Source organism: Sarcophilus harrisii, chromosome 4 (assembly GCF_902635505.1).
Source record: "Sarcophilus harrisii chromosome 4, mSarHar1.11, whole genome shotgun sequence".
NCBI classification, from domain to species: domain Eukaryota; kingdom Metazoa; phylum Chordata; class Mammalia; order Dasyuromorphia; family Dasyuridae; genus Sarcophilus; species Sarcophilus harrisii.
The window spans coordinates 74,251,793-74,264,851 of NC_045429.1; the positions used below are offsets into that span (position 1 = coordinate 74,251,793).

The window sequence follows — 13,059 nt, forward strand, 5'->3', positions numbered from 1 at the left end:
ACACAGGCAGAAAAGGAAAAATAATTGAAATATATATCTTTTACTTCCTCAACTTAAGAAATGGTCTGGTTCTCACCTGAATAGTGATTAGTTTCAGGGATGGCAAACTTTTTTAGTTCGTTAATGAGTGAACTCAAGGGATAACAGGCGATTATTACAAAAAATTACTTGAAAGGGAAGGAAATAAGCAAAGAGGGAAGATGACTTTTAAACTTTTGGCTAAGATGATGTTATGATGATTCTGAGAAAAAGCGAATTCTCTCTCAAATACTTGAGCAGGTAATGCTCAAAAACTCCAGAAATGACAAGAAAATTTCATTCATTTCAGACCTTGAATCAAAGACAATTAGAAACCTGGTTAGCATTGGGGAATGGGTTTATAAGCCAGAAGTCTGATAGAACTCTGAACACAGGTGTTCTAAGAACTCTTAAAACTATGATAAACTGTTCCCAGAGGAGTTAAGGTGGATTGGAAGCTTAGAGAGGGATGATCTAGAGGCAATCAGAAACTGACAGTATCCTTAGTACAGATGGGGGCCAGAAGTTGTCAGCACTCTCAGATGTGTCAAAGGCCCTAAAGAGTGTAGCACTTGAATCTCAATCCAGGAGGTTCTGGAACTTCCCTGTGCTCTTGGCTCAGACATAGCAAGGAAGATAGAAACCAGCAGCAGAAGCCTAGTAGATCCAGATCAGGAACAAGCAAAGTCTGACCATTCTGTCCTAGAATGTGGAAAGGGCTAGACCTTGGCACTAACATCAAGTCCCCAAATCAGGAACTCGAGCATCAGGAACAGAAAATGGGGAACACTGAAGTAGTAATTTAGGCACCAGAAGCTTTAAGGTAGAGAGTGAGAGGACATGAAGAGAGGAATGTTTAGTAAATAGGATGGAAAATCTTGTTCACAAGAACTTGTTCAGTCATTCAGTCATGTTCAACTCTGTGTCCTCATGGACACCATGTCCTTCTGCCCTCCACTATTTCCTGAAGTTATACTATTTGAGAGAATTGATTATCTTTTATATTAATAATTAATTATTGAATTGGAATCAGGACTTTTTTCAGAAGTCTGTTGGTTTTCAGTCTTGGAAGGGCATTGTTGATGGATGAGATTACCTAAATCCCTGGATAAATGTCTTTCAGTCCTGGATAGAAGGTTCTACCCAATTAGAGAACCTTATAAAAAATTTAGTCTAAAGTGAATCCCAACTCATTAGCAGATCTTAGCAGAGGCTGAACTTCTTTTGTCTACATTACCCTAAGTCTGGGTAGTCTGAATAAGAGATAAATCTTTTAGTTCAAGAGTTAGTGATTAAAGTCACTAGACCCTTATTAGATAAGCCCACCTTGCATTATAATATTCATTCTTCTCATTATTTATTAACCAACCAGATTACCCTGAGGTAAACTCACTATTCCAAAAACTTTTAATTGGTTTCATGGGTGTCATTCAGGAATATCACTGATCTTTTTTATAAATCATTGCTAATGGAAATTATGCCTCTTGAATTTTTTTTTGTGTCACATATCCATGAGGTTTTCTTGAATGGTTTTCTCTCTCCCATTTTTTCTAGATGTGGGTAGCATTTTCCATCATTAGTCTTTTGAAATTGTCTTAGATCCTTCTATTGCTGAGGAGAACCAAATCTACCAAAGTTGATCATCGTACAATATTGCGGTTACTTTGTACAATATTCTCCTGGCTCTGCTCACTTCAGCATCAGTTCATAAAAGTCTTTGCAGTTTTTCAGAAATCTGCCTGCTTATCATTTCTTGTAGCACAATAGTATTTCATTACATTCATATACCAGAATTTGTTTAGCCATTCTTTAGTTAATGGGCATCCTCTCAATCTTCCAATTCTTTGCTGCCACAAAAAAGTAGTTCATTATTTCATAACAGCCTCTCTACCGTACATAAGCCCCTCTGCCATGACAAAGCAGTGAACTAGGAGGAGCCACAAGGACTATTATGAGTAGTAATTATAAATGAAATGAGAGTTCCTGTGGAGAGAAGACTAAATGAATTAGAATATGGTGTGGAAAACCGTACCTGAGTAATATCCTATGTTTGAGGTTTGGGTTTAGGGGGAATAAAAAAGAAATAATAATTTGAAATAAAGATTTGAAAATCTTATTTATAAATAAGTTGTGTTGATGACATTTCTTTTTCATTACTTTTATTATAAAGAGAGTATGAGGCTTCTGATGGAATCTGGTATGTGAGAATATGACATGAATATGGATGAGCAATGAAATGAAAATGAAATTGACAAACAAATGAAAAAATGAAGGACTTTTTTAGAAACCATTTTGTTCAATTTCATACCAACAGAAATTAGATAAAATGGATAATTTAGAAAAATGTAAAATATCACAATAAACAGACTAAGACATAGAAATATTTTATCACCCAATTCTAGCAAGAGAAATTAAACAAGCTATAAATAAATTTTTCCTGCCAAAATCCCCAGGACCATGTAACAAAGCGAATCCTATAAAATGTTCAAAAAACAGTTGATTCTAGTATTTGCGTGAAATGTTTGCAAAAAGGAAGAGATCATCCTCATATGGCAGGAAAATGGTCTTAATGCCTAAAACAGTGAGAAAATAGAAAAGAAACCATAAATCAATATTTCTAATGAATATCTATGCACAATTGTAAATGTAATAGTAGAGAGGCTTCATCAGCATGTTAAAGAGTATATACTATGTATATTTGTATCAGGAATGCATATTTTGCTTAATATTAAGAAATCCATAAACATAATAGATTTCATTAATAACAAAGCAATAAAAATATGTAGAGATTTAGAAAAGGCCTTTGACAAGCTATATTACCTATTATCATTAAAATATTAAGAAGTATAAAAATATATGTAATATTCTTTACTATAGTGAATGGTATTTATTTAAAATTGGCGGCTACCTAGAGGGTTTTGCAACAAGATTGGGGTGAATCAGGGATTCTTGCTATATGATAATTGGCATTCTAGAAATGCTAGCTGCACAGTAAAAAAAATGAATTTGAGTAAGTACAGACTAAGGAAAAACAAAATTATCAATTTCTTCAGATACTTTTGCTGTAGTTATTGTTCATTCATTCATCGTTCTTGTGAAACTCCTTGTGACTTTGCGACCCTCTTAGATTCACCTAAAAATTAAACAGTGATTTCTGCAAAAGTGTAAGATGGAAAACAAATCCACAAAATTATAAACCTTTCTATATATTCCTGAGAAAAATCATCTGGAAGAGAGAATTTCATTCAGAGTAACTGTATAATGTATAAAATATTTGGAAGTCTACCCACCAAGACAACTTGATGTAGACTCTGGTAATTGGTGAGATTTGGACTTGGTGAAGGCCACAAAGCTAATAAAAGCTAGTGGTAGGACTCTCACCCAAATCTTAGATTTTAATGATGATAGTTATTTATCTTTTCCAATCCTCTTATATATTTGGGAAAACTAAGATCTAGAGAAATTAAATCATTTTACCAAAATATAATGACTGTTATATATCTAGATTTAAAGGCAGGCACTGGAATCTGGTTCTTTGTACTGCTTTACACAGCAAATGGAAGAAGAACCTGAAGAGAGAGAAAGAAAAGGGGGCAAGATAAAGATCCTGGGACATCAGTGTTGGTGTCTTAATTGTGGGAAGCTATTCAACTAAGTAAAGGTAAGAGGACAGAACCATAGGGCTGGTCAAGACCATGGGCTCTTGATAGGAGGTAAGAAATACCTAGGGATTCCAGAAAATGTTGGTAGCTCACATTGCTCCTGGATCTTTTTTTTAGGACCATCTTTTATGTTGATCTTTTTGTTTTAATCCCTCTTCTACCTTTGAGCTGGAGGCTATTAAATGGTGCTGGAAGGCTGGAAAACCTGAATTCAAATCTAGCCTTGGGCACTTACTAGTTGTGGGACCCTGGGCAAGTCACTTAACCTGGTCTACATAATTTTTTTCCACTTGAAATGGGGTTAATGATAGCACCTATATTAGAAGACTGTTGTGAGATTCAAGTGAGACATTTGTAAAGCACTTAGCACAGTGCATGGCAGCTTAATAAATCCTTTTCCTCTCTCCCCTCTCTCAGCTTAATGGAGACTAGCTGCTAGCTTAGCAAGATAGTAATGCCTCTAATAAATTCCTTAAGTTGGCACTTAAGCCCTCAAGTGCTCATTCCTGGTCTGTCTATAATTATTAATCTAAATTTGAGGCCAGGCAAAGACAGCAGGTGAAAAGTGTAATTAGACAACAGATATATCTCTCTATATATACATAATGTCTTTGTGGTGGCAGACAATTAGACAACAGGTGAGAAGTGAAGTGCAATTAGATGTCATATATACATATAAAATAAGTTTTTGTGATGGCAGATAATTAAATGGTTCCCAGTTTGAGAAATGTGGTTTTTGTTAAATTTAGTTTAATATGAACATAGAACATATTTAGTAATAAATCAAAGGGCTACCATTCACCTATCAGTTAATTGTATTATCTTAACTCTAAGAATGTAGATATTTTCCCTCATTCAATCCTTTAAATAGTGTAATAAGTTCACATTGGTTGATCTTCTGTAGAATATTCTGGTAAGCAGAAATGATAATTATATTTTATACAATCAAAACTCTTACCTGTGTTTTCTGGAAAAAAGATTCCCCCCCCCCTCCCCCCAAAGAAACTCCCTCCTCACCCCCTAAAGGAAGTTGAACTATAAATTTCAGATTGTGGAAAAGAGACTTTTAGCTTTGCCCTTTAGACCAGTAGTTGTTTGTGCCAAGGGCATTTTCATATTAAATTTTTTCAGCCAAATGCCAAAGCATTGACAGTTGTCAGGAAGGTTTTGTTTCATCCAGTTAAATTAACTTTTTGATGGCCAAGGTCAAATTTATCTCGCCATGAAATCTTGGAAAACAGTTACCTCCAAAAATTTCATTTGCATAGAAACATGGATTACATTTCCAATAGGAATTTTTTTAAATTTGAAAATTTTTTTCATCCCAACTGTTTTCATTCCAGCTATCTATTTATACGTAAGTATTTTTTTTTTTATTTTTCTTTTGTGTGCGAATATGCCTCTAGATTTTTTTTCTCCCCTTTGAATCTCTGTCTTCATTGTCAGGATGTTATACCAACCTTGAAAAAGGCCATTTTAAATGAGATCTGAAGTATCTTTAATAGTACATATGATGAAAGTTCTTAGTTATTATTTATCTCCATACTAATCCTTTCAGTTCACTAGTGATTTTTAAGGGAACAACATACTATTTCATTATTTGATATTGTGCTCAAGTAAGTGAAAATTCATGTTTATACTAATAATTTTTATCCTTTATCAGTAGATATATTAAGATGAGTTAAAATAATTTTCTTTGAAGATTATTTAGATCTTGCCTAGGTTTGTATATCATTAGATATTACTAGCAATATAGTAATCTGAGTATTCTTATTTGGAACTGTTTCTCAGAGATGGAAACACATAGCCATTTGAATATACAAAAAAGAGTGTTTATTTTTGAATCTTCTCTTAACTTCATTTGTTCTTGTGGGTCAATGGGTATTTATGTATCTGTTATTTTCAGCTACAAGTGGTAAGTAGCTGCCTTTGTAATACAAGGCATACATGATAATCACTCAGATTTTTTACTGCTTGAAAGTTTGCAAAGCACTTACCTTACAACATGATTAAAGTATTATTATCCCTAGTTTATAAATGAGGAGTGGAAAGGCCTCATGTAAAAAAGTGAAATCTGAACTCAACTTTGAAGGAAACTGGGGATTCTAAGAAGCAGCGATGAAAAGGTATGGGGTATATAATTAGTCCTAGCAGAACCCTCAAACTGGAATTTGAAGAAATACAGAGTAAGCCAAATGAGAATGGGCCTGAGGGGCAGTAATGTATAATGATTTCAAAAAGAGGCTCTGCAGCCCTTGTTGTGAAGGGTTTTGCATGCCAATCTGAGTAGCTTATAATTTGGCATTATGGAGCTACCAGACCTTTTGTGTGACAGTAGTAAGAAATTTGTGTTAGGAATGTTATTCTAAAAGCTCTCTGAAAGAAAAGACACACTTAAGGCAAGGAGACCAATTAGGAGATTGATAAGGACCTAAATTTGTATTTTCTTAATAGAAAGGTGAAAATGGAAATTTTGCAAGAATCACTTTATAGGTTTTCATAGGATTTTAGAACCGAAAGAGAACTTTTGAGAAAGGCCGTCTGGTTTAATCCCCCTATTCCAAAGTTGAGATGCCTGTGGTACATTAAGATAAATGATATTTCCAAGGTTATACAGCAAGTTATTATCGAGGCAGCTTCTGATGACCAACTTTTCACTTATTTTCACTACACTGTACTGTCATGGGAAGTTAATGTTTTGCTTCTGTTTCTTAGAAATGGTTCCATAATCCTACTATATATTTCCAAGATGATAAATTTTCTTGAGTATTTGGATTTTGTCCTATATACCAGCCCCCCCTTCCTTCTTCCTCTTCTCCACATTTCTATGCTGTAGCACATAGTAAGCATTTTATAAAAGTACTTTTTTATTGAATTGAATTTCTTTAACTTTATAACTCAAATATAAAAACTAGGGTTATATGTTTACAAGTAAATATTGGCTAGTTCCTGAAGAGGCAGCATAATTTTATTTTAAATGTTTGTTCTGTTACTGTTCCTTAAAATACTGCCAGTGCAGAATAATTTTTAGAAATTTTATTCTAAGAATCTTTTGTTTGAAGACTAGTAGAAGAGGAGTAATGAGAAAATTATACACAACTGACCTCTAAAGAATTTTTCTGTGGGATATTATTAAGCATATAAGTTTCTAGAGGTTTTCCCCCCCATTTTTTATTTTTTCATGTAATTTTCAACTCTGTCTACAGTAAATATCTTTTTTTTTTTTTTTGGTTTAGCCTACTTTTTCATTCATAACATTCAAGAAGAGCTGGGATTACATGATTAATAAACTCGATCCACAATTATGTGCAATGATACCAAGACTTAAGTCAAGTCCATTTGTGTGTGTGATTTGTTCCATAAATATGTTCCACAAAATAATTTGTCTCTTTTTAAATCATTTTTGGGGGAAGGGAGGAATGTGATGATACTAGTAATGGTATCTATTACGGTCTAGGCATTGTGTTAATAAAAGCTTTACAAATATTACTTCATTTTATTCTCACAATAAGTCGACAGTTATTATTGTCCCCATTTTACAATTGAGGAAATAGAGACAAATAGCCCAAGATCATACAACTAATAAGTGCCTGAGACCGGATTAAAATTCAGGCCTTCCTGATTGCAGGCCTAGTGTTCGTTCTGCTACACATCCTTGCTGCTGAAGGATTGAAGAAAGACTGTTAGATTGCTGACACATATTTTTGTTTAACTTTGAAAGTACACTTAAAAACTTCCCAAATCTGCTTCTTGAAATTCCCTTTCCTTCAGTGGGCAGTGGTGATAAAAACATCACTTGTGTCCTGTGATCTTCAGTTTCTTCACCAGAAATTCATTGTTAATAATGCCTTCTAGCTTTCTTCTGGTAGTAATTTTTATCTCCATCACAATTTCCAGAAATGGATAGTTGTCATCACGTTTAATTATTCTTGAGTGTCCCATATAAATGCTCCATGGAGTTAGTGAACTTCTCTATGCTCCCTGCTATTAATATCGCTTAACACTAAATAGCAAGCATTTATTTATTCAGTGCCCGCTGCATTCCACAGGATATACTAAGTAATGGAAATACAAACACAAAAATAAAACATTCCCTCTCCTCAAGGAGCTATTTTGTAAAGAGCAAAAACATGTACATATATACTTTATACATAAGTATGAAAAAAAGTAAAATTTTTAGGGGCAAGATTGTAGCTCAGAGTATCTGGGAGGGTCATGTCAAGGCATTTGTGCTGAGTCAGCTTGTGTGGTACTGTTGGGGAGGGCTTCTTGGCCAGTGAACTTGTTTAAACAGGGAAGAAACATGGACAGATATATACTTAATGATAATTACTTTGGCAGTAAAGTGTAGTATGAACTGGAGTGGTGAGACTTGGCCATAGTGAGACCACTTAGGAGTGATAAAAGATTGGGTGTATGGAGACCACAGTCTTCGCAAGCAGTAAAAAGAGGCTACATTAAAGTGATAGCTGTATGTGTGAAGACAAGAGGTTAGATGTAAGAGATTTTTCTGACAGTAAATTTGACCAAATTTGGCAATTGGTACTGGAATTATAAACCTGGGAAAAAGATAGAGTGTGTTTGATAGAAATCAAGAAGTATAGAAGTGAATAGGCTTTTTGGGAGGAAATATTTTATTTTTTCCAATTACATATAATTATTGAACTTTTTTTTTTTTTTTTTTTTTTTACAATTTTGAATTCTAAATTTTCTCTTCTGCCTTCCCCCATCTTAAGAAAATAAGCAATTTGATAGATTATACACATATAGTCATGTAAACATTTTCATATTAGCTATGTTGTAAACAAAAAAATATAAAAAAAATCTATCAATAAAAAAAGTAAAAAATATACTTGCATTAATATTCGATCTGTTCTTTCTCTCCTTCCTTCCTGCCTCCCTTTCCTTCCTCCCTTTCTTCCCTTTCCCTTCCTTTTCTTCCCCTCCCTTGCTTTTCTTTTTTTTCTTCCATTACACAGCTAGTAAGTGTAAAATGTTTGCCGCTGAATTTGAACTCGGGTCCTCCTGATGCAGGAGCAGTGCTCTATCCACTGTGCCATCTAGCTGCCCCTTGAATAGCATTTTTCATCATAAGTCCTTCATTACTGTCTTAGCTGAGGGTGGGGAACCTTTTTTTTTTTTCTCCCTGACAAGGACCATTTGGATATTTATGACATCACCTGCAATTATCAGGTGATCAACATGGAATTAAGTTATAATTCCATAATTATAATTGTGGAAGATTATCATACCTAGCTTTCAGCTCATCATTGTCTATGGTTGCCTTAGCTAATGATTTCTTAGGTCTTATACTGGGGGGCTGAATGTTCTCCACTCTTGTCTTAGATCATTGAATGGCTAAGTGATTGACAATTGATCATCATATATTGTTATTGTGTACAATGTTCTGATTCTGCTCATTTTATCTTGTATAAGTTCATATAACTCTTGCCAGGTTTTTTTCTGAAACTATCCTGCTCCTATTTTCTTACAAAACCAAAAATATTCCATCAAAGTCATATACCTCAATTTGTTCAGCTATTCCTCAATTGGTAGACATTGACTCCATTTCCAATTCTTTGCTTAACACACAAAAAAGAGCTGCTATAAATATTTTTTGTATTTGTGGCTCCTTTTCCTTTTTTTAATTAAAAAATTTTATTCGAGAATACAGACCTAGTAGTAGTATTGCTGGGTTCAAGGATATTCAGAATCTTATAGATCTTTGGGCATAATTCCAAAAGGCTCTCCAGATGGTTGAATCAGTTTATAATGCTACTAAGAGTGTGCATTAGTGTCTCAGGTTTTTCATATTCTATCCAATATTTGTTATCTTCTGTCTTATTAGTCAGTTGATAGGTGTGAAATAGTATTGCTGGGTTATTTTAGTTTGTAGTTCTCTAATCAGTAGTGATTTAGCATATTTTTTCTAGGACTATAATTGCGATTTCTTCTGAAAACTGCCTCATATCTTCTGACCACTTATTAATTGGGGAATGACTTGTATGAATTCTTATAAATTTAACTCAATTCTTCATATATTTTAGAGTTGAGGTCTTTTATCAAAGAAATTTATTGAAAATTTTCCCCTCCAGTTTCCTGTTTTCTTTCTAATCTTAGCTATATTACTTGTGTTTGTGCAAACATCTTTAATTTCATGGAATTAAAATAATTCATTTTACACCCTATAATGTTCTCTGTCTCTTGTTTGGTAATACATTCTTTTTTTTATCCATAAATGTGATGGGTAAAAAAAGTACTCTATGCTTCCCTAATTTGCTTATGATAGGAATATATATATTTAAATCATGTACCCATTCTGGCTGTATCTTGGTGTACAGTCTGAAATGTTGGTCTATGCCTTACTTTTTGCCATTTTTCCCAGAAATTTTTGTCAGAAAATGAGTTCTTGTCCCAAATGCTTGGATTTTTAGGTTTATTAAGCATTGTATTACTATGGTCATTTACTACTGTGATATGTATCCAATTTATTCTACTGCTTCCCCATTATTTCCTAGCCATTACTAGCTTCTTTTGATGATTAACTGCAGTGCAGTTTGAAATCTAGTAGTTCTCCTTCTTCCTCTCCCCCCCCACTTTTTTTCCCCTTGATATTTTTGATCCTTTAATCCTCCGAATGAATTTTGTTATGATTTTTTTCTAGCTCTATAAAATAAAGTTTTTTTGGTAAGTTTGATTTGAATAGTGCTGAATAAATAAGTCTAGGTAGAGTTATTTTTATTTTATTGGCTCGGCCTTCCCTTTAGCAATTAATAGTTCTCCAGTTTAGGTCTGTTTTTATTTGTGTGAAAAAGCATTTTGTAATTTTGTTCATATAATTCCTGGGTTTTTCTTGACAGGTAGACTCAAATATTTTTGAACACCTACAGTTAGCTGGCATGAGGTGTTTGGTAAGCCAGCAAAGAAGACTGAGAAGGGATTAGTTAAATAAGTAGATGGTAATTCAAAAAGAAGTAGTGTCACAAAAACAGACATGAGAGAGTTTCTAAGAAATGAAAGTGTTCAACTGTGTCTGTAAGATATCATTGTTTACTAAGAGCAAATCATAGTAGGTTAACCTCATGAAGGGTGGAACATCATGGTAAGATAAGAGTATTGGAATTGGAGTCAAAATGACTGAGGCTCAGATTTTACATCAGATATTTGCTAGTTTTTTTGATCCTGGGCAAATTATTTTACTTCTTTGTGCTTGTCTTCTGTCCTCGTCTATAAAATGGGAGAGTTGGATTTAATGACCTCTTAAGGTCTCTTCCCACTCTGATTTGACTGTCCTACAACCCCTTTTTGCTATATTTGGGACAAAATGGGATAATGTGACAGGGATGATAGTACATTTGATGTAGTTTTGACTCTCTAAGCATAGCAATCATATCCCATGGTAGTCTAGTATTTGAGGGGTTAATATGATTATATTCTCCTTGGATTTCCAAAGGAATGCTATAGATAATAGTTTTTGTGTAGCTTTCTTAATTATTAAAGACATTTTGTTTTAATTTTATTTAAAGGTTTTCTAGCTCCTATGTAGGAATGAAAAATTATCATGGGGCACTTGTGTAGGTATTTAATGCATAGACTTAAAACTGTTTTCTTTTTGATTTAGGTATAGTATTGGAAGTATTCTAGGTTATTCAACAATTAACATAAGGAGATTTACTGAGCTTAGCACAGAAAAATATACAAGGATATTGTAGCACTTAGGCATTTTTATCTATTACACATATTTTACAAATACAGTCTTATTTGATCCTCAAAATAGCCTTGCAAGGTAGATGCTGTTAATATCCACTTGCAGTGGCAAAGTATGCACTGAGGAAACTGAAGGAAACAGATGTAAAATCTGTCCAGGATTACACAACTAGTAAATGTCTGAATAGTGGGTTGCAAGGATGGGACATTGAATATTTTGTATGAGAAACAGTAGAATATGTGAAGGGTGCTAATGTTTGATAAGATTGGGAAAGTAGCTTGGAACCAGGTTATTAAGGGTTTTAAATGCTAGACTGAGAAGTTTTAAGTTTAACTTTAGAGGTGGCAATAACAATTAGAACTTCTTCATAGAATTTAGGAGATAAAAATGGTTTCAGCAGTCATTTAATTTAACTTTTTTGCAAATGAATTCCCAGTGTTACATGCTTGACAAATAGTTATCCAGTCTCTGCTTGAAGACTTTCAGTGAGAAAAATCTCAAAATATCTCATTCCACCTCTGAATGGCTTTAATTGTTGAGTTCTTTCTGATTTCAGATCTCTTATCCATTGCTCGTGGTTGTTTTGGAGTCGCACAGAACAGACTAATCACTCTTCCACATGAAAACCCTTAAGATACTTACAAGACAGTTATCTTCACCCCCTTCTCCAAGTTTTCTGTCTTCAAAACTAAACATCCCTGATTTCCTCACCTGATCCTCATATGACTTCATGGCCCTTCCCTGCCTTGATTTCTCTCCTCAGAGTGCTCTCCAGCTTCTCAGTGTTAAAACTGTGACCCAGGGAATGTGACATGTGGTTAACCATTTAATTCAGAAAAATAAATTTGGCAGCTCTTTAGAAGATGGATTGGAGAAGAGAGAAAACAATTAAAAAGCTGCTATAGTAATCAAGGCAGAAGATGATCAGGGCCTCAAGTAGTGTGGTAGCTATGTACATAGTGAAAATGCTGTGTGAGATATGGGGGTACAACTGACAGTACTTGAACAATTGATTGGTGAGGGGGAGAGAGGAAAAATGATTGATCTAAGGTTATAAACCTAGGCAACTAGAAGATTGGTGCTACTTTGAATGATAAAAGAAATGTCCAAAGTATGGGCAGGTTTGAGAGGAAAATAATTAGGCCATTAGAATATGAGCTCTTTTTTTTCCCCTTTCGTTATATTTCTAGCACTTAGTGCTGTTGTTCAATCATTTATGTCTGACTCTTTAAAATTTTTTTTCAATAATATTTTATTTTTCCAAATACATGTAAAGATAGTTTTCAACATTCATTTTTGTAAGATTTTGTGTTCCAAATTTTCTCCCTCATTTCCTTATATTCTCCCCTGCCCCCAATCCTGCTCTTAAATGGCAGCCATCTAAGGAATGTTATTTGATGAATTTCTTTGTATCTATGAGGATGGGCTCTATTGGTGGCACTATATAATTCCGACCTATCCTATTCTGTTTAATCTTTTAATTATTTGGATAGACATCCTGATTATCACATTTTCAGTTAACAGAAATCTGGGAGAGCTGACTTTGGATAAAAGTATAATATAAAAAATACCTTGACAAATTTAATGAATATGTATATATATAAAATCTTGTGCTCAGATTAAAAAATTTTTCAGAGACACATGATTGAGGTGTGGTTTAGATAAATGATG

The 13,059-nt window shown here is 33.9% G+C and overlaps 1 protein-coding gene across 9 annotated transcripts in view; it reads left to right on the forward strand.

The window, feature by feature from the left end:
• SWT1 (SWT1 RNA endoribonuclease homolog) overlaps positions 1-13,059 on the forward strand; it is a 133,668-nt gene that overhangs the window by 84,553 nt on the left and 36,056 nt on the right. For 2 of the 9 annotated variants that reach the window (XR_004229305.1, XR_004229308.1), the window contains one exon: positions 3,572-3,679. The exons of 6 other annotated variants lie outside the window; for them this stretch is intronic. The gene's annotated coding sequence lies outside the window, so the exon portion shown is untranslated. Of the gene's footprint in view, positions 1-3,571; positions 3,680-6,916; positions 7,186-13,059 lie in introns of those variants that run through there. One more of the 9 variants, XR_004229306.1, reaches the window with a different exon arrangement.